The sequence below is a fragment of the Ammospiza caudacuta genome, chromosome 11 (genome assembly GCF_027887145.1).
Source record: "Ammospiza caudacuta isolate bAmmCau1 chromosome 11, bAmmCau1.pri, whole genome shotgun sequence".
Classification (NCBI taxonomy): domain Eukaryota; kingdom Metazoa; phylum Chordata; class Aves; order Passeriformes; family Passerellidae; genus Ammospiza; species Ammospiza caudacuta.
In genome coordinates this window covers 4,542,107-4,567,635 of record NC_080603.1, presented here as the reverse complement: position 1 = coordinate 4,567,635, position 25,529 = coordinate 4,542,107, and the positions used below count along the sequence as shown (strand labels likewise).

General features: G+C 49.7%; 1 protein-coding gene across 5 annotated transcripts in view; it reads right to left on the bottom strand.

Moving 5' to 3' along the window:
* ST6GAL1 (ST6 beta-galactoside alpha-2,6-sialyltransferase 1) overlaps positions 1-17,456 on the bottom strand; it is a 46,364-nt gene extending 28,908 nt beyond the window's left edge. Inside the window, exons 1-2 of one of the 5 annotated variants that reach the window (XM_058811991.1) lie at positions 17,440-17,456; positions 2,853-3,019 (exon numbers count right to left, since the gene is read on the bottom strand). The gene's annotated coding sequence lies outside the window, so the exon portion shown is untranslated. Of the gene's footprint in view, positions 1-2,179; positions 2,295-2,852; positions 3,020-3,364; positions 3,456-17,347 lie in introns of those variants that run through there. The other 4 variants (XM_058811989.1, XM_058811990.1, XM_058811992.1 and 1 more) reach the window with 4 other exon arrangements.
* Between the last annotated feature and the right edge of the window lie 8,073 nt (positions 17,457-25,529).

Below are 25,529 nucleotides of genomic sequence, written 5' to 3'. Positions count from 1 at the left end.
GTGTTTTCCTACTGTCTGCATCTCCAGGACTCTCTTGTTCCTCCTGGGAAATCTTCCCCTAAGACTCTCACGTCCCTTCCAGCATCCACACAGCACAAGGGGATGCCCTAATTTCTGTGGCCTTTCCCCAAAGTGCAGCCAGAAGCTGCCTTCCTGCCTTGGAGAGATCCTACCTCCACCCTCCACTAACCTTCCTTCTTGGAAGTCCTTCCCTTTTCTTGAGTTTTGGTCAGCTTTTCCCCCACCTCTCCCAGATCCACTGCATGCAGTGCCTCTTCTGGGCTCATGGCCTCTGCTCAACAATGCATTTCAGAGCTTGTACACAAGTCCCACAAAAACCTTCAAGTGCAAAGCAGGGTCTGAGATGAGTGTCACCTGCCACAGCACTGACCTCAGAGAGAGGACAGGCCATGGGTACACAGAAAGAGAGTGGGCACCAGTGTGGAGAGAGGTCACAGAGCCACATACACCAACACCCAGCTCCTGACAGAGCTGCCCAACACTGATAGCACTGCTGGGACTCCTCTAAAGCACACATGAAACTGCAGTCAAGCCAAGCAGACGGGTTCACACTGCACTTCAGCACAAGTGGAATTAACTGTGCTGTTAATCCTACACAATACCATTCCATGTGCATCATCCCATTATCCTGAAGGGAAACTATTTCAGGGCATGGTCAAAGGCTTTGTTGCTGGTGTCCACTTGCCTGGACAGCCACCTTGGAAAGCCACTCCTAAAGCTGGACACAACACACCAAAGCACATCCCATCCTCTCCTCTGCCCATCTGTGCCCAACACACAACAAACCCTCTGCTCCAACAGGCAGGCTCTGCCCCTTTCTAAAGCAGGAGGGGGTAGAGGCTCCCACACAGCCCCAGGAACACTGGGGCATGAAGGGGACTGTGCCTATTTTTGATTTTACTTCCCTATTTCAAAGGAAAGTCCCTCTTCCACTTCAGATATTAACATATAGAACAATGTAACTGCTGGGAAGGGGCTGGACAGAGATACAGATATTACAGACCAAATATATCCCTTTGCTGGTTTTCAAACAGCCATCTCCTCCATCTTGCACGCCAGACCTAATCAGGCCTCCCTAGTCTGAAACCAGACTTAGTAACAGAGGGCTGGGTTTGACTGTTTGACAAGGAAGCCTTCTGAGCATTTCAAATGGGGCTCAGGACTTAGTTCTGGCCCAAACAGAAGGTGACTCTTGAGTGCTACCAGTGCTTATTAAGAGAAGGAATATCTCCACACAAAAACTGTATCTGAGCTTGAAAAGTCAGCTTGGCCTTGGGTTTCAGCTGTCCCAACAGCAGGCACTCAGTCAAGGCCAGCAGTCCCTGTCCCCTATCTGTGCTTGCACACCCACGTGGACGTGCCCTGTGCTGCCACAGGCTCAGAGAGGATTGCTGCCATGTCCCCATGAGACCCAACCACCTCACAGCTCACCTGGCACCACATCTCAAGTCGTATCTTTCCAGCGAGCAGACTTCCACAGAGGAACAAGGAACAAAACCAGAACTAAAGAACTCTTTGTTTCTGTACAACAACCAAAACAAGAAGTTTTGCAGTGGAGGACTGGCTGACCTGCTTCTTTAATCCTGTATTGTCCACCCAAATCTCACCTAACCAGAAAGAAATCAAGCTGTCTCCAGCTTAGTTTTCTTCTTTCCCCATGAAAAAACACAGCTGCCAGAGATATCCAAGGCAATGGGCTATGCTTTTTCTTTTCTACTCACCTACCTCCAGCAGAGCATTCCCACTCCTGCCAATGCTCCCTAGGCTCCACACTGCTCTGTCTTAACCTCTGTGCAGATTTTGGCTGCTCTCTGCCCTCTTTGGGATGAGAAGTCCAGCAGGCCCTAGGCAAGCAGCCTGCTGGAACTCCACCACCCTTGCCCAAGTGTTACAGTTTGCAATGCTAAAGGTAACACAACACTGGCACAGGGAAATGTTGCTCAGCCAGAAAGTAAGAAAGGGTGGCGCAGTTTCCATATTGAAGATCAGGTTTTAAGTGGAGAAGAGGACATTAGCATGTTTCCAGCAGAAGAGGAGGTAAGGAGCAACACTTGGCACTCTTGATACCAGCAAGTTAAATATTTAGAGAAGCAGCTATACAATGAGGTCCTCCCAAAGCTTCTTCACACATAAAACAAGCCATAAACCCAAAACTTACATTTGCAGTTATTCTAAAAGTGTTTCCTATCAAATTAGCTTTCCCATGCACGAGAGAAAGAGGGATCAGCATCAGCAACAGTCACTGCAGTGCCTCACATGATGCTCATCATCCTCCAGGGCACAGCCCAAGGACTGCAGTGCTGTGATAAGGGGCAGGCCAGCGGGGAAGAGTGATAAAAGTATTGGCACCACCAGCAGCAGCACTTCAGGCATGATCAGCAGAGGTCAGCTGTGTAAGCAGGCAGCTAATCACTCCAACCTAGAGCCAAAGGAAATGTCCCCAAAGGGCTTCTAGGGAAAGCGTTACCAAAATGAGCCCCAGGACACATCTCATTCATGTTATGCAAGTCAGAATAAACACTGGATATCAGACTCTAATCTCTCTGGTGCACAACCAATATGGCAGCTTCTACAAGGGCTCCCACAAGAAGCAGAATAAATGTCTTATTTTGCTTTAAAAGAGAAATATAGGATATTTGCTAAGGGAGTATCAGGGAACCCTCCCTGTTTTCTTTATCTATCTTTTACTATCCCTCCAGATGGTAACACAAGATAGCCCCAGTGCAAATAGCCATGCCTCAATGTACGTGGCATTGTCACGCTGACAGCAGCCCTGGGGAAGTGATAAAAGGGACAGGGAACAAAAAAAGATTAAGAGCCATGGTCATCACCTTCATCTCCAGGTTCCTTTGCTAGCCACAGAGGTTCCTGTCAGTCCCTTCCAGGCAGCAGCAGATTGCCAGGTGAGAGCTGTAGGAGATGCCACCACAGGCAGCACATCTGTGCTCTCCATGCAATTCTTCATGCTCCCATGTCCCTTTTCATTGAGCTCTCCAGCCTAGGAAAGAAATTAGGGTGAAGATGTCAGACAGCCACATCAGACTGATCAGAAACTAGTGGACAGGAGGCTACAACTACCAGCCAAGACAATACAGCAAATCAGCAGTGGCACAGAAACACCCAGAGCATGCAGATAGTGCTGTGTCCACACTGTGTGTCCTGGATAAGGCCAGCAGTCGAGCTGCTGACACCTTGAAACATTACTTGAGTATAACACCCCACAGAGCCTTGTTCTGAAGGCAAAATCTGCTGGTGAACACCTGCTGGCTGCAGAACTCACCAGAATCTAATGGTAGAAGCCAGGGTGAGCTGGTAATGCTGACATCAGGGCAGAAGAACTCACCCTTAGTGCTGGAACTACAGGTCCCTAAGGAGGATCTCAAGAATGCAGCCTGTACAAAAACATGTGCAAAGCTCTTCAAAGATCCCATTGAACCACTCATAATAAAAGCTACTGCCCACTCTGACACAGCAGAGCAGGGATGCACTGCAATTACCTGGTGACCCTTGCTGAAAACACAAAAGAGCCTTTACAGAGTTTATATTCCTAACCTCTCCCCTACTTCTGAAAGAAACTCTGTGTAACTGCAGCACATGTCCTAAAATCCTCTTAACTGAGATATTAATCACAAGACTGTTTAGCAAGCAGGAGCACACGGTCCACTTGATGAAACACTGCCTCCCACAATTATCCTGCCCTGGGCATGTTTCCAGTGCATGGGCATGGCCTGGCATATGCTCCACCTCGAGTCCAGCAGCTCAGCTCTCTGCTCTCAGTAGGGACCCCAAGCACTCACAGCTTTGTGAGAGGTCCCAATGTGTCCATATCCCAAATTCCTGCCAGCTGGAAGCATCCAAGGGACCCTAACCCACAGCAGCACACCATGGCAGGGCAAGCAAAGCAGTGGGAAAAAGGTAAGCTTAGGCTTGATGCATTTTGTGTGGTGAAGAAAAGGAGGAAGATAGGGGAAAAGAGAGGTAAAAAGCAAGAAAGGAGGAATATATTAAAAAGAGGAGTGCTGCCCATGCAAAGAGACATTGGCACACAATGCCCCACCTCAAGCACTAAGGTTGTCAAGTTTCCTGCCAGGTGAGAGAGAGTGAAGCTGGAATGATACTTGAGGGTCAGGTCAAAAGGGAAAAAACCAGAAACAGCTACCTGCTAGACTGAAAAATAACATTCTTGGTGTCTGCCAGCCTGCAGCAGTACCGCAGCATGGCTCCATCTTGGAGAAGCACTTTACTGAGCAAGAAGTGAGGGAATGAGCACAGGCAGACCCCCAGGAGAGCTGTAAGGCAGCCCAGGAAGGCTGGTGAGTAATGGTGAGCCCTAGCCCCAGCACTTTCACATGGCAGACTAGGAAGTCCCCAGCCTGCAAGCTCAGCAGGATCCCCTTGCTGCAGGCTGTGCTCACACCAGCCTTTGTGGCCTGCAGAAAGGGTGCATTTAAGTGAGAAAAATGATGCAAAGGGGAGATAAAAGGGATGGAGAGAAGCACAGACAACTGAACAAGGCCAGCACACTGGTTATCCAGCCAGGCAGCAGTTCTTCAGGGGCAGCAGCTTTCAAAACATACAACAATCCAGCCCTGGCTACCTGCTCCCTGCTGAAGCTTTGCCTTTATAGATGAATGCAAAGTGAGCCCAGAGATGCCACCAGAGGCAATGCAATCTCTGCTGTGGCAGAGCCTGGGCAGCCACAGAGCTATAAGAGGAAGCACAGCAGCCAGGCTGGGGCCACTGGAGCTTCCCAGCCATCCACCCACTCCTTCCTGCTAACAGGGCTCAAAAATATTCACCAGCACCTCTGGGAGGCAAAAGGACCAAGGGGACATGTGTCCCTGAACAAAGCAGGACAGCAGGAGTGCCAGCTCAGAGCACCCCTGAGAGCCCAGCACCTGCCAGATGTGCACAGAGCCTGTGCTGGGTGCTGAGAGCCACAGCTGCAGGGTGGGCAGTGTCCCTTGGCAGAGCTTGAGCTCTCAGCACCAGTTCTGAAAGCCATGAGCATGAGAGGGATCAGATCTCCTTGCCTTCTGGTCAAATCAGAATCTGAGGAATTCATCAACACAACATTTCTATGTGGCAAGTTTAACCATCAGGAATACAAGCAGATAATTACTAAAAGAAGCAAAAGCTTGAAAGATGGACAAGGTAAAGTAAGGGCCTAAAATTACCCCCAGATTCACAACAATGTAAAAGACTTCATTAATTAATCATTAATTCTTCTTCCCTCCTAAGACAGAGATCTATATGGAACGATCCTGGAGAGTGCTGTAAATTAAGTACCAGCCCAGAGTTTGTCTGCCTGAAGGCATTTAATACACTCTAGTAACATCCAGGCTCCAATGTGACAGGGCTGTGCACCACCAGCCAGTAATCACCAGACTGTGGGACCATGAGGAGGAGGAGGCACCAGCTTCCTCAGTCATTCAGCATCCCTCCCACTGGCAGTCAGAGACTTATGACTTATCTTTTTTCTATGAGTGAGGAATTATTTCTCCTTCCCACCTTCCCAGCTACGGCTTAACCAACAGCCTGATGGATGCTTTGGCAGAGGAAAACATCCTGCTGTCTGTCGTCTTGTAAAATAAATTGTATTTGTTTACTGCTTCCTTGTTAGTGCTGATTCATCCTAAAGCTAGAGAAAAAAAGAGTTGCCACCACAACTCTTCCTGAATGCAATAAGCAAAGCCCTGCCTGTCAGGTTAATCACAGCCAAATGGAAAATCATTAAAGCTGTGCAGAGCAGAGCACCAGCCAGGAATGCCCCAGGCCCCACAGCAGAGAGGCTCAGATGGGGACCAGCATGGCTGGGGGGGCACAGACACTGGCTGGGGGCAGGGACACGAACAATGCCACCCAGCCCTGGCAGGGACAGCAGTAACCCCTGGTCACATCGGTCAGAGGAGAAAATGTGAGGAACAAGGAAGCCAGGATAGAGCAGGTCTGTCAGACACAGGGGAGCAGGATGTGAAACCCAGACAACATCACAGAGCAGAGGTGGGATGGGATGCTGAGGAGCTTCACACCAGGATGGTCCATGAAGACCACCAAGGCAAGGACTGGAAGGCAGGCTGGGAACAAGCCTGAAGAGAAGCAGTGACTGGAGCAAATAAATACCTGCTCTCAGGTCACTGCCAGAGCCCATGGCTCCTTCCCCCGGTTGCTGGTGTCACCCAGCCAACAAATCCTGTCTGCAATCCCTCCACAGGGAGGACAATGTTTCATTGTCCATGTTTCATCCCCACGCCTGGGGATGATTCAGGCAGGATAAGCCTGTGTGGTGGACAGCCCAGCTCCCTCCTCTCTCCATAAAATACACAAAAAAAAAAAACTAATCCTGCCTCTCGTTTTGTCACAGCATACTCCTCTCACTCAGCAGAAGCACTCAATGCACGACAGCACTGAAATAATGTTTTACCTGGGTGGGGTTTTTCCAGCAGATTTTTTTTTTTTTTAATTTGTAGTAAATAAGGTACAAAAGCCAGATAAAGTCTCAAGAAAGGCAAACCAAAGCTGACAAAAAGTGATTCCTGCTTTGATTCTTTTAGAGCTGCTATGAAACCAAACAAACCTTAAAATAAACTTCTCACATCCTTAGTTGCCAGTGGCAGAAGGACAGAACCACGATCAGTTCTGCACATGGGCTGAGCTCTCAGCCACAGAACTGCACTTCATGGACATCAGAAATGGAGAGAATTCCGGGCAGCTTCCCCAAGGAGCACCCAGGACTGGCTGAGTGCCCTGTGGGAGCCTCAGCTCCCCATTTGCAGAGCTGCTTTCCCACAGCTCACCGTGAACTGCAGCTGCTCACACGTTTATGAGCAGCACCACGGAGGAGCCATTGGGCAGCTCGGGTTTCTGTTCTCGGGGCAGGGCTGAAGCACACAAGCAAAGCACAACCTCAGAGCTGCAAAAAGGAAAATGAAACCCCACCTAACAAGTGCAAATAGAGATCAATGATGCACACTGAGCAAGGCAGCATCAAGCCAAGCAGCAGCTGTGGAACCAAGCAATCAGAACCTGCAGTGCACAGAGGTCAGATTTGGGCTCCATAACTTAAAAACTCTCCTGTCTTCTGAGAGCCTGGCTTTGCAGCCCCTTCAGTATTTCCAGAGAAAACACAGAAGTCCTTCCACTTTCATTAAAAACCTATTCTCTTTTATTAAAGCAAGTTCTAGGGCAAGTCAAGGGCTACTGCAGACCACTGGCAGTTAATTCTGTAAATTGGCAGCTTGTGCTTAAACAGAAGAATTATTATCATCTCAGAGGAATTGGCTCTGTGCAAATACTGGAACTTCAGCAGCACCACAGAAGAACAAGAAACCCCAAACCATCCCTTCTGCAGAGGAGAGGCTTGGGAAGCAAGAGCACAGAGAGCAGCAAAGGACCCTGGGCAGTGCCTCGGTCAGGGATCTAAGATGTGACCTTAGATGTGAGACTGATGGGATCACTGCAGCCAGACCTCAGCCTCTGCTACCCAGAGCAGGGTAGGAACTGAAAATGCAGTTCCTGATTGCTGGGCTGGCCACAGGCCTGGGGAAACACAGGCCCAGTTACCAGGACATTGCTGGGATACCCTAGAGAGGAAATCCCTCACTGCTGTTCTTTGCTCCCAGGAACAGAGAACCTCACCTGCTGCAAGGCAAGCTGAAGCAGGACTTGGTGTCCCCTGTGTCTCAGGACAAATGCAGCACAAGGGACACTGCCAAGCCCCACAGCCCCAGCAGGAGCCATGGACAAAGGTGACCTGTGCCAGTTATGGCTGAGCCAACCTCTCACCCAGCACAGCCTTGCCCCGGCAATGCCCCAGCAGGATCCTGTTCCCACACCTACCAACTCTCTCACTGCCTTCCCCAAGCACTGCAAATACCAATATTTCCATTTCAAACCCATCTTGCTCAAGATGAACTGAACTTCCTTGAGCCTCCACCCCAAACCAGAGACACAGAATCTCTTTCTCCAGTAGGCAACACCAACTTGGCTTCTCCACAGGCCTTTTTTAAGGGGGTAGTTTTTGCAGCTCATCTGCTCTGAACCATTACACCTACTTTTTGACACAAACACACAGCTAGTAGTCTCCTGGTAACTGGCTATAAAAAAAAAAATCATTAGAGCTACTGGTAACACCAACAGCTAAATTCAGTTTTGTGAAAAATAATACATGCAACTACAGGGAAAAGAGGCAGAATGTATTTGGACATTTGGAGAGTGGGTAGGGGTTTTCACTGGTATTTTTGGGTTTGGTTTGGGATTTTTTTTAACAAGAGTTTGTTTTCATGAAACCTAAGAGAAAAAGCCAAGGATGTGGGAGGGATAAAAGATGCTCAAGAACCAGAGAGACTGAAAGCTGTCTAAGAGATGGCTGCTTAGGAATCTGGCAGGAGCTGAAGGAGGCTCCAAGGAGCAATACCAGAAGGATGAGAAGGCTTCTAGGAGCATGTGCTTAGCCAGGAATTTGGCCACAGGAAATGCTCCAAAACAACTTCAAGACTTTAAGACACTGCATTAAAACACTCCTCTGGGGCAATCTCAAGAGGAGGGGAAGCAGGATATGATCACTGTCTCACACAGCCTGAGTTCTTCACTTCAGAAAAAACAGTGCTGGAAAAAGCCAGCCACAAGCAGCCTGTGGTTACTGAAACCCTGGCAGGTGGGCTTAGGGCAGCCACGGTGGCCCACACTCTCCAGAAGTCACCAGCACCATCCTGCAGCCTCCAGCACCAGCTGGCCAAGGACAGCACAAGCACTCAGGGGAATGTGGGAGGCTGGCAACACACACAGCTGCTCCCTCCACTTATGGGGAGCCCTGTAGTAGGAGTCCTTGTAAAATATATGTATTGTGTGTGCCCCAATCCTAGTTGTTCTAAGTGAGCTTCAGCTGTGATGTCCTTAATTGGGCTGCAGCTGTAGCTAATGAAGATAACTGGGATAAAAGGGGCTGGGCTTTCTGGTCAGGGAGAGCCTGGAAAGAGCCCTGATGAAGCAGCAGGAACAACTCTGCTGAGAAGAACTGCTCGTAAGGTACGGGACTCTAGAAATAATATAACAGCAATACGAATGCAATAGAGCCCTGCCTGGCGTTTAACCACACCCCACGTTTGTTCTCCTCCCGATCAGGGAGCTGCAGCAACCAGGGGAAATCCACGTGGGCAGAATGTGGGAAGGAAGAGCAGAGCTGCCCTGACAGCAGCGGGGTTGGGTGAGCTGAGCCCCGACCCGCTCCGGCCGAGGCGCTGACACTGGGACAAGCTGGGACACGCAGCGGGGACAGAGCCGCCCCTTCCTGCCCCCAGGAGGCACACACCCCACTCAGGAGGGTGTTTCTGCCCTTGGTTCCACCCCACGAGCGGCAGGACGCGACCGTCACGCCCGAGAGCACCTCACAGATGTTTACGTGCACAATTAAGCATCTGCAGCATCACCTGCAGGGTTTGACTTGCCGTCCTCACCCAGCGTGAAACCTCAGCTCAGAGGTCACAAAGGAACAGCGGGGGGGGGAAAGGCATTTCTGCAATACCTCAGATAAGCGACGCTTCCACAGTGTTGTCTGCATGAAGACAGATGGGAAAAAATCAAGCCAAATTAGTGCCAGAAATTAATTTTAAAAGTATGAGTTAATATGCATTGCTGACCTTGGTACACTCCCACATCTGTAGGCATGGTAAAGTTAAATTTCCTTCATTTCCATTCACTTCCAGCATGAATTTAACTAATTTTAATTAAGAGGCCCAGGCTGAAACTTAGCACCATTTCTGACATCAAATTTTCTAACCATTCCTTAATTAACCTCTCTGATTTTTTTCTCCTTAGATTGCAAGCATATGATTATCTATCTAATTAAACAATTCATCCATGACTAGCTAATAAATAGTTACCCAACTGCACTCCCCTAATAACAAGGCAAACTTCTTAACCATAGAACATGTAGTTCATTTGAAAGAGATGGGTCTTTTGCAAAGTGATTTACAGAGTGGTAAGAAGTTTTCAAAATTGAGAGTGGAAGAGGAGAGGGGAGTGATATCACACTTGAAAATTAATTTGACTGTTACCACAGGCGCAGACTTTAAGGAGTTCACCTCAATTTTTAAAAATGCACTTCTAACCACATTTAAAATTGCTGAGCCACATCCACAGAACCTAAAATAATTGCCACTCCACCCCCACACCGTGTTATAACAATAATAAAACAGAAGATACAAGTAACAACTGCTCTGAAAATCGGCAGGTAAATCTGCAGAAAGTTCCACGGCATCCACAGGGCTCCCGCAGGGCTGTGCTGCGCGGCAAAGCAGCAGCCTGGCCGCGGTCCCCGCTCTCAGCACCTGGAGCGCTGCCAGCTCCGAGGCTCCATCACCTTTTCATACACTCAGTCCACAGGCAGCTGCTCAGGCTGCAGCAGTCAGGACAGCTGCTCTCTAAACAACTATTTAATTAAATCTGAAGAGCCAAAAACTGCCAGTGATCCCTCACTTTGTCCCATCAGCAGACTGAGCCATCACACAAGGCATTCCAGTCACTGCTCTTCCTTCCTGTCTGCCTGGGGACTCCCATGGCTCTAAAAATACCCTTTCGTGTCACAGGCACAAGCAACACTTATTTCTACCAATTCCATTTTTGCCTTTGGGAATCCCGCTGTCCAACTGAAACCTGCCCCTGCAGCATCTGTTGGAAGGAAGTCATAACGCATCCCTTCCTGGGGAGGAGGTTTCCCTGTTCAGAAAGGTGCAAGGCAGCTCCCCAGGCAGCCACAGACTTCACAAAATAAACATTATCAGCACCGGAACAAACTTGTTAATCAGTCTTGCTGATGATCTTCCCAAGAAAGCAACACTCTCATGGACAGAAGCATTTGTGAAAAGTGGATTGCAAGAATGGCTGTCAATAAGAAACAAGCTCCATATTCACAGACACCATCATCTGGATGACAGCTAAACCCATCCAGCACCTTCCAGACTCTCATAAAACATATAAAGTATTCATCAGACCTGCCTGTGAAATACCAGCCCAGAGGAGCCAGAACGGAGCTTTTCCATCTTTGCTACATTTCTGCTAATGGACCTCACTCACAAAGTGGCCAACTCCAACAATTATTTACACTGAAGCTCTGCTGGAGAAGGGCAAATATAAATGTATATAAAAATGTAAGCAACCCAAAAATATAAAGTAACATAGAATCATCATAGAAGGTTTTGGTTGGAAGAGACCTTAAAGATCATCTTGTTCGAGCCCCCTGTCATGGCAGGGACACCCTGCACTATCCCAGGTTGTTCCAATCCCCATCCAGCCTGGCCTGGGACACTTCCAGGGATGGGGCAGCCACAGCTTCTCTGGGCACCCTGTGCCAGGGCTCACCGCCCTCACAGGGAGGAAATTTTCCTAATACCCAATCTGAAGTTACTCTCTGCCAGTTTGAAGCCATTCCTCCCTGTCCTGTCCCTCCAGGCTCTTGTAAAAAGTCCCTGTCCCCCTTTCCTGCAGGAAGGGCACAATGAGCTCACCCTGATCCCTTCTCCAGGCTCAACAATCCCAGTTCTCTCAGCCTTCCCTCACAGGAGATGTGTCCATCCCTTTAACAACCCTGGTGGCCTCTCCTGGACTTGCTCCAAGAGGCCAATGTCCTTCCTGTGCTGGGGACCCCAGACCAGCTGGGTGCAGCCCTCCAGATGGGGTCTCATGACACCAACAGGGAGATTTTATCCAAACAATTACAGTCTTGTACATCGAAATTTTTAATTTCTTTAAGACCCCTTGCAGGCACAGAGAATAGCAGGAACACAGGTCACAAAGATAACCAAGAAGTAACACAGTGGTAATCTATCCCTGGACAAAAGTAAAATCTTGTATTTAGGAAGAACTAAACTGTGAGCAAAGGAGATAAGAACAAAAACCAACCAAATGAATAAACTTTAATCCAACTTAGTTAACAAAGGATCACACCCAAATTTTCATGTAAGGCAATGCAGCTCACAGCATTTTCTCTGAGTAGTTTTTTATTAATTTATTCATTTAAGATATAAACTAATTGCTTCTGGGATGCTCTGTGCCTCCAGAAGAGAGCAGCTCAGACAGAGCTCTGCTTGCAGCCTTTCCTAAAGATTCTGCCTTACAAACAAATTTAGAACAAAAAAGTCATTACTCTGATGCTGTACATCAAATGTTACTTCGAGGTAAAAGCAGGTCCTTGAGATAACCAGGGGGAAACCAGGACCAGATGTCTTTTAGCCCACAGGAGATCCATTTGAGAAAGCTGTCATTGCTGCACAACTGCCACAGCATTTTCTATTGTCATTCCATCCCAGTGAGGGTTATCACACTGTTCCCACACATTTGGGACTCTGCTGGCACACACAGGGTATTTGCAGAAAATCCACTGAGCACTGAGGTTGACTGGAACCCCTCTGATTTCCTAATCAGCAAACACTGTACCACAAAGACACCAAGGGCAAGCTGCAATGCATATTAAAAAATTCATCACTGCTGTCAACAACTCTTCTTTTTCTGCTAAACGTTACAGCTGAAAATCCAAACTGCTGCAGCCACTGGAAGCAGAGTGGATGCAATATGAAACAAGGGAGCATTAGCTTGTTCCCAGTTCCCAGGCACAGGCACAAGCTGGGCTGTGTGACAGACATGCCCACCAGTGCCCAGGGATCAGTGTGGGATGTACAGACAGACAGACAGACATCCTGTGCTGGGGGCATTGGGGCTCTCCTCAGCAGCACGGAGGTACAGGAGCAGCTTTGCTCAGCTCATTTTCAGGAGGTGCCAGCTCCCAGAGCTAACACACATCAGGAGCACACAGAAAGAGCACAGAGCTCCCTTCTGCCTGCACAGACAGACCATCCCCAGGCACAAGAGTGTGGGGCACGAGGCAGAAAAGCAGAGGCCTCCCTGAACACCAGCACACTGCTGTTAGAAGGTGAGCTACTATGTGCAATGTTTCCAATCTCACAAACAGAGCTTTTTATTTTAGCTATTTATAGAAAAAGAAACCGCAAGATGCTGTGCTGCAGCTTTCCACACCAACCTCTGCTTGAGAACAGAGGCTGTGGGAACCTGTGAGCAACACACCACTAGCAAACCCTGGAGACCACCAGATGACTTGGTGGCAGAGCTCTTCATTTCAGAGACACTCCAAGCCAAGCACCCCAGGGAAACGCATCACCTTGCAAATGCTGCAGAGGGACCAGCAAACCCCAGCTGAGCAAAGGCACCTCTTGCAACCTGCTGAGACAAAAAACTACAAGGCAGGCTTCCTCTGTTCTGGTTTCACAGAAGAGCTCCTGGACACCCAGAGAGCCAAATATGCTCCATACCCAAGATGTGCATGTGAACATGCTGCTGTACACACACTCACCCAGAAGGACCTTCACCATGGTCCTGGTACATGCTGGGAAGCACACACACAGACCAGCACATGGATTTGTCATTGCTTCCCAGCATCCTTCAAACCAAAGACTCTACCAGAGTCTGGAGATGAGCTGGAATCATAGTGACAGAAATGGGCTTAAGTGCTGCCTTAAATCAGCCAAGTCACTGCTCTGGACTCTCCTTTTCATCATCCTTCATCTCGCTGCTCTGGGAATCGGCAGGAAAACTCATCTGCAAGTGGAGCCAGCAGATGTGCATTCATATTCAGTGCCATCAGTGACCCACAGGGAGGGACTTTACAGAAGCTTTGGGTTCACAGATCACCAAAGGCTGAGCCACAGCACACATTCAAAAAGGTAATAAACCTTCATTTTTACTTACAACATGTAAGTTTTTCCAAGGTTTTTAATCACACAAGTGATTAGAGGATCTGATAACAATGATCCCTGCTGGCTCAACATCTAAGAGCGCTTTACACAGAAAGCATCTCATTTCATCTTCCAGCTTTTTTAATCAGCACAATTATAATTCAGAGAACATTCAAAGGAACCACTTGTATTTCATACTTCATTGACAAGTTATCCAGTCAAGCAGCACAGACATCAAGCAGATCTGAAGCCACCAGGAATGTCCCTCAAACACAGACATGTCCAGCCACTGGACCACCTCACATTGGGAAAGAAGCAAAGCCTGTCCTTGGTGAAGAAGTTACAGTGAAAGCTGTAATATGTAGGTCAGCGTTCTAAGAAGGGCTGTGACTAAGATTGATTCATAATGCTCTGTGATTGCTAATCCTGTGCAGGATTGTGATTTACATCCCTCTTCCAAAATCTGAGGGCTACAGAAAGGTCTGGATACTTTGAACAAGATCATCAAAACAATTCTGTCAGACCTATTACAGTGATCCTTACAAATGTAGAGTAGAGCACAGGAAAATGCCATTTTCACTGGTGGCTGTGCACAGCACTGAAGCTCTCCTGTGGAGAGGGCTGAGCATCACAACTGCAGCAGCACTTCTGCCCCTCCACACGCTGCCAGTGCAGCAGGGTGAGGGTGTGAGGAGAAGCCCTGGTGGGCAAAGAACTTGAGTTCAATCACGTTCTCCACATCAGCCAGCCTGAAAGGGCAACACAGCGTGGCCCGGAGCAGGACAGGAGCTGGGTGAGATGTGCTGTGCCTGAGGTGCCTGTGGGGGTGTGGGGACACACCCCTGGGGGCAGGGCGTGACAGAGGACACGAACTCTGAATGCACAGCAATCAGCTCCTCTGCAGCACTGGCTCAAGGACAGCCAAGACACACAACATCACTGGATGCATCTGCTCTGCCCTTTGTTAGACCACCCCTGCACCTCTAATTCCTCTCATGCATTCCCAGCCCTGCAGGAGAGCACTCTGCCAGCAGTCACTGCAAAACAAGCTTTAAGTACTCACCTATTTTGTCCCTAGGAAACTAGGTCTCCATGAACAACAATGCACTGCATTTCCACTCTTTGGTTTCAACCAAGTTACAGAGCACACAAAGAGCAGCCACCAGAGTGGGCAGCCTGCTCAAAATCACATCAACAAATATTTTTGTGTCCAGGAATTCAGTAGATATGATCAGATATCCCTCTTTTCTGAAACCTAACCACACATTTGCTGCCAGCAGGAGACACATGCACACCCAGCTGAGGCTGTAGCTCCAGTGACAATGGGGCAGCTCACTGATGTGAGCATCTCCATTTCCAGGCCATGCACCATTTTGGCCAGAGACACACATTTTGGCAGAGGACCCCACAAACACAGCTCCTTCCATTGTATTTAGCTTACCTAAGAGAAGCACCCATTCAATGAGAGCAGAAAAGCAGAGGACAGATTTCTCTGGAGCCAAGCTGCAGCCTTGCATGGCTGTCCTGTCCCCAGCACTGTCAGAGCACAACAGAGCTGCTCATCCCTGCTGCACCATCACCAAACCAATTTATCTGCTGAACCAGAAGAAAACAGATGATTTGTTTGACTCAGCAGCTGCATCACCTCCAGAGCAGTGGGTGATGAGGTGCCCAGAGCAGACCTGGGGATGGGCTGCCTGCCCCCTAACATCCATCCCCACATGGGCTCACTCCAAGCCCCAGGCCCTCACCCTCCCACAAGAACTGCAGCTAACAGGAAAAGTCTGCCTCATTAGACACTCTTGGCCTCAGTCCCAGGGGCCTTTTGGGGAAGATTTTTTCTTGCTAATATTCTTCCTCCTGGGGAAGATTTAGCATCACTCATATCTATAATGAGTGCCTCAGGCATTTGGAGCTCCACCTAAACCTTCCCTGATGCAGTGACCCAGGGCACTGTGATGAAACAGGAGGGATGAGCGTTTGAATATTTATATTTTGGACACAGGAGATGAGCGGGACATTCCAAGATGCACTACCAAGGTCAGTACAATACTCAGTTTTAGCAGCAAAAGCTGAGGACAGAAAGCTGTCCCTCTCCCCCTCAGTAACCCACCTTATGCACACTTACCCCATTCTGCTGGGGTCTCCTTCCACTCTCCCCTCTGAGAGCAGGAGGACGCAAGGAGCAGCCTTGCACCATAGCATTCCCATTTATTTAAAGTTATCCCAGCTCAGAAAAAGTATTCCAGGTTAGCTACCAGTGTTTAGGCAAGTGCAGTCCTGCGAGTGTGCCACTAAAGGAGGAGTCACACAGAGAGAGTTAGACTCATTCTTCACACATTAATAGGCAGCTCTGGTTTCTCACTCCCTCACAGCCAAGAAAATCTCCTGCTACATCCAGCTGCTCTGCCATGGCACCTTTCCCCTTGCAGATATTTCTGTTTTGACACTGTCAGTGATTAGATCCAGTTGCAGCAAGCAGATATGGAAATAGCATAAAGCAGCAGCAGCTCCCACTCCTTCAGCCCCTGGTCCCCATTCACTGCCCTGATTTACCAGGGGCTCATAAATGCAGGAACAGAGATTTCCCCTGAAAGACTAGTACACGGCAGCACAAAAAACACGCTACACATTATTTATTCTCTCTGCAGCCTGACCTGCTGTGCGCTAGTAGAGACGAATGCAGCTACTTCTAAAATTACTCACAGATTAAATCCCTTGCTAGGACTGGCGGGTCCCTGCGGGCTGACCCAGGCCAGCTGGGATCTGTCAAATTCAGGCAAGGGCGAGCACAAGCCGGAGGCAGGCAGGGGCCGGGGTCTGTCCGCCTCATCCCCGGCCCACCCTCTCTGCTCGGAGCCGCCGCCGGGCGGGCTCCGCAGCCACCGGGGATTTCTGTGCTGCCAAAGCGCCGGCGAGCGGGGAGAGCAGGGGGGACAGGCAGCCCGGGCAGCTGCCGCCATACACATCTGCCGCTCTTGGAAGTTTATACTGATGGGTTATAAACATAAATTATAGGAAATAACAAAAGTTACTCCTCAGCGGAGCTGGCGCTCGTCCGCCCCACGCTGCACGCCGGAGCCCACCTCATGCCACAACCGAGACCCGCGAGGGCGGCGGGACCGGGCACGGCGGGGCACGGCCCTTGCCGTCCTCCGCGGCACCTGCGACCCCGCGGCGCCTCAGCCTCGCCCACCGCCGACCCTCGGTGGCTCCTTCACCGCCAGCCCGGTCCCGCTGCCCCTCAGGCACTCACCGCTAGCCCAGCCCGGTCCCGCTGCCCCTCAGGCACTCACCGCTAGCCCAGCCCGGTCCCGCTGCCCCCTCAGGCACTCACCGCTAGCCCAGCCCGGTCCCGCTGCCCCCTCAGGCACTCACCGCTAGCCCAGCCCGGTCCCGCTGCCCCCTCAGGCACTCACCGCTACCCCAGCGCGGTCCCGCTGCTCCCTCAGTCGCTCACCGCTACCCCAGCGCGGTCCCGCTGCTCCCTCAGTCGCTCACCGCTACCCCAGCTCGGTCCCGCTGCCCCTCAGGCACTCACCGCTACCCCAGCCCCGTCCCGCTGCCCCTCAGTCGCTCACCGCTACCCCAGCCCGGCCCTGCAGGCACCATGGACCCTCAGTCACCCACCGCCAGCCCCGCCTCGCCGACCCTCGGCCGGCCCCTCACTCACGGCCGCCGCCCGCCTTTGTTGCCGCCGCGGCCGAGGCATTTAAGGCGCTGAGGCGAGGGGAGGCGGGGGCCGCCGCGCGGGGGAGGCGCCGCCGCCAGCCCGGCGGGCACGGGGCATCCTCCTCGCCCTTCTCATCCTCCGCCCCTCACGGCACAGCTGCGGGGAGGAGGAGGAGGAGCGGCTGCCCGGGAGCGACAGCCCCGAGCCCAGCCCCGGCCCGGGGAAGGGCGGATGGCAGCCCCAGCTCCATCCGCGGGGCTGGCTCGGTGGCGCACACCCTGCAGCACCCTCGGTGCCAGCCCCGGCCCTGCCCTGCCCGACTGTCCCGGGGAGCTGTGTGGGGAAAGAAAACGATCGTGCCCCGTCACGGACACGGCATGGCCCCGCGCTGGCAGAGCTGCTATCTAACTCCACTGTGGGCTCGTTTCGAGTTTGCACTGCAGATACATCAATAGTTCATTAGCGAGCCGCAGGCAGCTGCCCCCAGCACCCATTTCAGTGCTGCCCAGGAGAGCCCTCGGGGCCATGGCACTTTCAGCGCACTCCTGCACACCCAGGGATGTCCAAAGCGTGGAAAATGGGGCACATGGCTACTGCCTGCCTGCCTGCAGCTGGCTACTGCCTGAAACCGCTTCTGGCCTCTTCTCTGCCAAGCAAAAGCACAAGTAGGGAACAGTGCGTGCAATAGGTTTTGCCAAGCTATGAACTAATCAGGGTGCAGGCAAGGCAACCTGATTATTGTGATCATAAAAGCTCAGACTTTGAACCATGCAAGCCAGAACAAATGCCCTGCTTAAATGAGTGCCAGTTCCCACTGGGGCTGCAGGACATGGTACCACTGTGCCTATCCTGGCTGCTGTGCTTCCAATGCTAACTGGAAAGAGCAAGTAAACTGTTTCTGGGGTTCATCCATGTTTTTCCAATTTGAAAGGAGTCAGCATCTAGTGTGGGGTTATATCCTAAAAGTTTGTGTCCAAAATCAGCATCTCACTGTGCATTACTCCCACCTTGGCTGCAGATGATGTTCCCTCGCACAATATACCTCTCTCTGCTCCGACGGGACAGAGCAAGGTCTTCACAGGGGCTTTCCAACATCGGAGAACATGAAACACCTGCAAGGATACATAAAGAATTACAAAATAAACCCTCAGAAAATAAACAGCCCCCAGAGCTGTTGCAGCATTGAGGTTCACATTGCAACCCCATGCACTCCCCAGGTACTCCCCTTACGGCTGGTACCTGTCTGAGCCAGGTGCTGGAGGGAGAGCTGTGGCTGGAGAATTGTGGCTTTCATGCCTCCTGGTGCCTCTCCCTGGCTGCAGAGGGGCTGGATGGGATGTTCCCTGCAAGCTGTTTGATGCACTGCCCGGGAGAATCAGGGAGGCAGAGCCTGCTTGCCTGGACAAGGAGCAGGACTGGGTCTTGGGTGGGTTTACACACCCTGTGCCCTTCAGAGCCTTGGCTGAGAGTGCTGCTCTTGGAGCGTGAGCACTGAGGCTGGGGGTTCACAGCAGGCAGACACTTTCCTGGACAGGCAAAGTGGTTTAGGGCATTTCCTGGCCTTTAAAAGCTAGTTAAGCCTTACATATGTGCTGAACCCGAAGGCAGATGAGTTCCTGTGGCTCTCTTGAGTAGGGACATAAGTGAGATGGGCAGCTGGCCAGCCCACACTTACCACTAATTGGGGTATGTTTATGTGGATGTTTATTCAGAAAGGTCTTAGCCTGGGCTGAGATCTTTCGCTCAGCATCTTCTCAGTTCTTTTGTACTTAAACCGTGTGGAGGTAGGTACCTGCAGCAGGGGGCTGCACAAAAGCCCCCTGCTCTCCCTTTCAGGTCAGGAACACACAGGGCCTGCTTTCTGTCTCTTCCCTCTACCCACTCTCCTCTCACAGAAGTCCCCATCTCACAGTTCCTTGACTCCATCTCAGATTCCCCTTGTGCTGTGCCGCTTGCAGGAAGAAGCACAATTTAACAATTTCACCTGCCTGGATGGTACAGAAATCCCCAAACCACTGTAACACTTCCCCAACACACACACACACACACACACACACACACACAAAGTGCTCACCCCCTCCCTTCTTGCTGTAATGAGGTTTCAGACCATGAGGGTACGTGAACAGGGACCACCCATGGTGCAGACAGCCCTTCCTCTACCTTTGGAAACTCTTGGAAAATCTGCAGATAACCAAAAGCAACGTGCTGGAGCCCAGGAGCCTCTGGGGGTGAACCTCGCCCACTCACCTTGCCATGCCCCCAGGCAAGCAGCAGCAGGAGACCACAGGGGGAGCGAGGGAGAGCATCCAAATTCCAGAGGGCTGTGCTGAGCTGTGCTGGCTTTTTCAGGCTTATGACTCCTACCTTCCAGCAGAGCTTCTTTCTGGAGAACAAAGCTGGCATCAGCATCTTTGTCCAAGTCATTTTTTCCTATGCTGCAGAACGAGCAGTTCAGGGAAAAGTGCTGGGAGTCATAGTCACCCCTGCGGATTTGTCACCCTAAAGAGATGGGCAGAGTCAGAAGAGCAGCATATAAAGGTGGCTCTTGTCCTGTCCCAGCCACATCCCAGGCCAGCTCAGGGATTCCTGTACCACCCCCAGCATTGGCAGCTGCTGCTGTGTGCCAGGACTACTGATTTTCTGGGCTATATTTCTGTGACTTCCAGTCATGACTGAATCATTGGGGAAGGAGCACACTTACCTGTGCAGTGCTGGAAACATCACAGGTCAATGAAGTGATTAATATTTATGCTCTGGGCCTGCTAATATTAGAAGCTCGAGAACAATAGATAATGTTTTTATGGGGTTTTTAAATGAAATCTTCCTCAAAGACTCCTTCTTTTACTGAGAGGCCCCTAAAGGTGGGTTTGAGTGGCTTTTACGTGAAAAAATATTTTGCTGCGTCTTCAATTTCTTAGCTCTTTGCTTAAAGCTCTAGTAGCTTTATGATAAAAAGGTGCCACCTCCCTGACTGCCTGACCTGACTGTCCTTGAACTTCAGGGAAAGCACACATGCTGGGCAGAGCAGTTCCAGGGAAGACCCACCCTGTTCAGGATATGCACGAATACCTTCACCCTGTGCCATGGCAGAAATTTTCTCCAGAAGCTTCTGGCTTCTGCACAGTGAAATCAGCTAACAAAAATTACTGAAATTAATCTTAACACCTCACATTGTCCTTCCTTGCTGCCAAAACCTGCATCCTTGACAGAGGTTTGTCTAACCTGGTCTTAAAAACATCTGTTGGTGGAGATATGCCAACCTGTATCTTTTCCAGTCCTTATTTATCCTGCAGTTGGAAAGTCTCTCTCAATGTCTTTCCCAAAATATTATTGTAATTTTCCCTTATCCCCAGTGGGAGGCCGATTTATTGCCTTACTCTGTGGTAGTCTTTGATACACTTAAAGGCTTAACTCATCTCCCCATCCTTCTTCCTCAGGATTAACCAATGCCACTTCATTCCCCCTGCCCTCACAGATCATGTTTCCAAGTCCTCCACTTGTCCTTGCTGCCCGTCTCTGGTCCTTCCCCAGTCAGGCTTTATCTTTTGACATCTATCCTGAAGCCTGCCCTGCCCTGAGCAGAGTTTGGAAAGTCTTGCATGTTGTGCACTGTAGCATTCACATTCTCTGATAAAATCCCTTCAGCCAGGATTTTCTCCTGGGAAGCTGAGAAAAGGAAAGAGAAAGCAATCCTGATCTCATTTGCTTCTCCTGTGTTGTGCTCCTGTGGAATGTGTTTGGAGATTGTTCACCCACAGGTGATTGTTCCATTGGATTCTGCTGGGAGTTGTTTTCACTCTTTGGCCAATCAGGGTTGGAAAGAGTCAGGAGTTCTCATTATTATCTTTTTAGCCTTCTGTAAGTATCCTTTCTGTATTCTTTAATATAATATAGTATTATTTAATATAATATAGTATAATAAAATAATAAATTACCCTTCTGAGAACATGGAGTCAGCTGCATCATTCCTGCCTTTGTTGGTGCATTCCCAGCAAATACAATAGTGCACAAGTGTACTTCTGTTTGTATTGTTCATTTCATTTATTCTTCTCTGAGTGGGAGTGTCATTAGAGGCTCATGTTCAGCCTGACCAAGGATTTTTGGTAACATCAGTGCCCTCCAGCTGTGGCCAGGCTCCCCAGGCAGCAGCAGCAGCCAGAGTCCTCCTCAGGGAAGGATATTGTGCAGAGAGGAGCACTGTGCCACTTGGCCCTCTTGCCTCCTGCACATGCTTTTCCTCCTGGCCCATTTAGGATCCTTGGATTCTGGTACAAGCAGGATGAGTATTGTTTTGTGAATTCCCTGGGGTGCACTTTGCAGGCAAAAGTGAAGAAAACAAGAGTTGGCCCACGGTGTTTCATCCCTTGGCCTGCTCCAGCCTCCTGGGGCTGAGTGAGGCCACAGAGCCCATGATTCATTATGCCTGTGTTGTATTTCTCTCTTTGGTTGGGACGTTGCTATTCAATAAAAATATGACACATTTCAGTGTGGCAGAAACAGCACACCCCAGGCAGCAGGAGGAAGGGGAAAGGAGGCTGGATAATCCATGCTGGCACACACACACTGCAACAATTAGGCAGGTTCAATTGTCTCAGATCTCACTTGCAGACGTTACACATGCAAGTCTACACACAGCCCAAGCTAAAACAGGCAGATCCCATCTTCTGGGCTGGAAAATTCTGTGTCACTGAGTTGCCTCCTATGGAAGAAAGCAATATCTCCCTCTGAGCTAGGATCCTGCCTGCAAATGAACGGGTCACCACAAATCCCAGCAGCCTGTGGGCCACGGGTTCTTCTCCAGTTCTACCAGCACAAGCACAGAGGTTGGATGGCACAGCAGCTCATCCTCCCTTCATCAGTCAGAGGAGGGAGAGGGGGCCAGACCCCGAGCTGGGATGTGGCTCAGCAGGGATGCCCTTGTGCTCAGCTCCCTGTCAGCACAGCCCAGGTTTGCCTCTGTGCACAGCAGCAGGGCAGGGCAGGGGGGAAGGTGTGAGGCTGAGTACACAGCACACATCAAACACAGCAGTCATTCTTTGCTCTGCCCAAGCACTGCACTGACCAGGCCCTGCCACGGGGCTGGATTCTTTGCACAGTCCAAGGCCTGGCAGGATGTGGGAATCTTTGCAGAATGAGTGAAACCCACTGTGGCAAGTCATGGCAGCTGGGGCTTTCTCAGGTGTGGTTTTTGGTCACAGGGACTGACCACACTGCTCCTCTGCCTCTGGGGCCCCACGCCCTGCTCTGGGCACAGCACAGCCCCATGTCTGCTGCTTTATAACCTCCCAGGGCTGTGATTGTTATGTTACAGCAGTGAGGCAGAACAGCAAATGCAGACACAGGTAACCCAGCCCCACTCACCTCCCACCTCGTCCCACACTGGCACTGGAGGAGGTTGCTCTGAAGCCAGATGATGATGCACAGCAACGTGCCAATGAGAAAAATCACACCACTCCCTCTGCTTTTATATTCCAGTCAAGCTAAAAATAAACTGCAGGTAGAATTTTCTTTGTTTTCTTCACACAGTAGAGGGGATTGAAGTCTCAACAATGAAGACCTAGAATGATTCCTGCAACCAACACCCATGATTATGTACATTGCTGATGTCTTCAGCCCTTTGAGACTGTGAAGTGGGGAAGAAAATGGCGCTGGGAGTTATTTAGGCAAGAAAGGAACTCATATACTTTTAAGCTTAGCAGAATCAGATTACAAGTGACATTTTTTTCCTCAGCCTTGCACATTATCTTGATCCCGGTCAGGAAAAAAAGAGAGGCAGCATGTTAGCCTTCCTACAAAGAAAATAAGGAAATCCTTTTCTGCAGATCACGGAGGTTACACAACATCAGCAGCTGAACTTGAGGCTCTTGTTATTATGTGGTGGTTTTTCTTGAGAATCATTTACAGAAGTGATACAAAGCTTCCAGCCACTGGAAAGCTGTACACACTTCTGTGAAAAGCACATGTTAAAGACATAAGAAACCCAGGAACTTCCCTTTGGGGCAGTGACAGGTGACCATCTGCAGGCCCCAGGTGAGATATTAACTCCTTCAGTGCTTCCATCCTCCCTTGACCGAGAGAAGGAACAAGAATGCAAACAATATAGAGGAGCAACATGAAGACACTGAGGACAGTGAAGGAGAAGTCAAGTCCCAGATGGGAGGGATGAGGAGATGTCTTGATCTTGGGGCTGAAATCCTCTTGTAAATCTATGGAGAAAGATGTAATTAATACATCAGACTCTGTTTCTCTGTAACACATGAAACCCTGGAGAGATGAAGGAGTCAAACTGATATCAAGTAAATGCCTCTATGCCAAAGTAAGCAGATATTAAAGCAGCTGTGATGCTATGGGAAGTTTGAACAGAGAAGGAAAGATGAGTGATGAAAATTCTGTGCCCCCAGGAAGAAGATGATTTCAGAAACAGATAATGAGAACCTTTGCCTTTGAACAGCTCATCTTTAAAACACTACCCCATAAGTTGACATGGCCCATAAACACACCTGTGGGAAAACCTTTTTGAAAATGGGAGGGATTTCACAATTGCAGATTTCCCTAAGTGGCTGCTATTCATGAAGAGAGCCACAAGAGAACTGTTTTCTTGTGGAGAAGTCTCCATAACATTTACAAGAGGGACTTCTCTCCCTAAGTGAACTGAAGAAATACTATTCTAGAGGTGATAAACTGACTGAAAGTTCAGATTTTTTTTTTTTACATTGTCTTTGGGAAAGAAAAGATTGTAAGGAGAGGAGTAGTGTCCTGAAGGTCTTGTTCTGATGCTTATTACTTTTTCTTTTAGTTACTGTTAATAAACTTTTCTTTTTACCCTTTTAAAGTTTTGAGCATGCTTTGCCTTTTTCCTGGTCCTGCCTCACAGCAGGAAATGGTTGAGTACATCCTGGTGAGTGCACTGGTGATTGGCCAGCACTGAACCCACCACATATTGCCACAGAACCCTCCAAAGACCAGTCTGCAGACTGGTTAAGTTCAGAATGTGTCACCATGATATTTTCTGAAAAATCCTCTTTGCCCAGGATTTTCTCCTGGGAAGCTGAGAAGCCTCAGAGAGGAACGAAAACAAAAATTATCCAATTGCTGCTGCTGTGTTTGCTGCTTTGGAATGTGGCTTGGACATTGTTTGCCAACAGGTGAATGTTTGATTGGTTCCATGTGAATTGTTTTTAATTAATGGCCAATCACAGCCAGCTGTGTCAGACTCTGAGTCAGTCACAGGTTTTTATCTGATTGCTGCTCCTGTGTTTGCTGCTTTGGAATATGGCTTGGACATTCACCAACAAGTGAATGTTTGATTGGTTCCATGTGAATTGTTTTTAATCAATGGCCAATCACAGTCAGGTTGTGTCAGACTCTGAGTCTGTCATGGGTTTTTATTATTCATCCTTGTTAAGCCTCCTTTCTCTTTCTTAGTATAGTTTTAGTATAGTATTCATAATATAATAATGTAATGTAATGTAATATAATATAATAATAAATCAGCCTTCTGAGAATATGGAGTCAGATTCTCATCTCTCACCTCGTCCTGGGGACCCTCACAAACACCCCAAGAATGTAACTGAGACATCTTTAAATTCCTGCCTGCACATCTAAGGCAATGTGGAAGTCCAGTGTCACCTGCCCTGTGAGCCATAACCTGCTGAGGCAGCAGCAGGAGGCAGCTGGCATTTCCCAGGTGAAGCTGGTACAGGCAGAAGGGGATGGGGAGCACTGGGAATTTTGCACTAACACATTTCCTGGAAGTCAGGCTGCTGCAGCCCCAGCAGTGCTCTGGAAGAGGAGGAGGAGGATGTCTTCCTTGGAGCACAGCCAACAGTCTGGGAGGTCAAGAGATGAACAAGGGAAATTTCCTTGCACAAGAGCAGAGTTCCCCAGCCCAGGCTCTTGGGCAAGAGGAGCCCTTGTGCAGAGTCTCGTTTCTTTCTCTGGATGTTTGGGTTTTTTGGGCTGGCAGGAAGAGTGCAGTTGACTGCAGCCAGTCCATGGTCAGTTTTACATTCCTGGGGGTCAGCAGAGGCCAGTGCCCATCCTTGAAAGATTTCCTGCCTGCAGGAGAGCTGCCCTTCCCCCTGCAGATG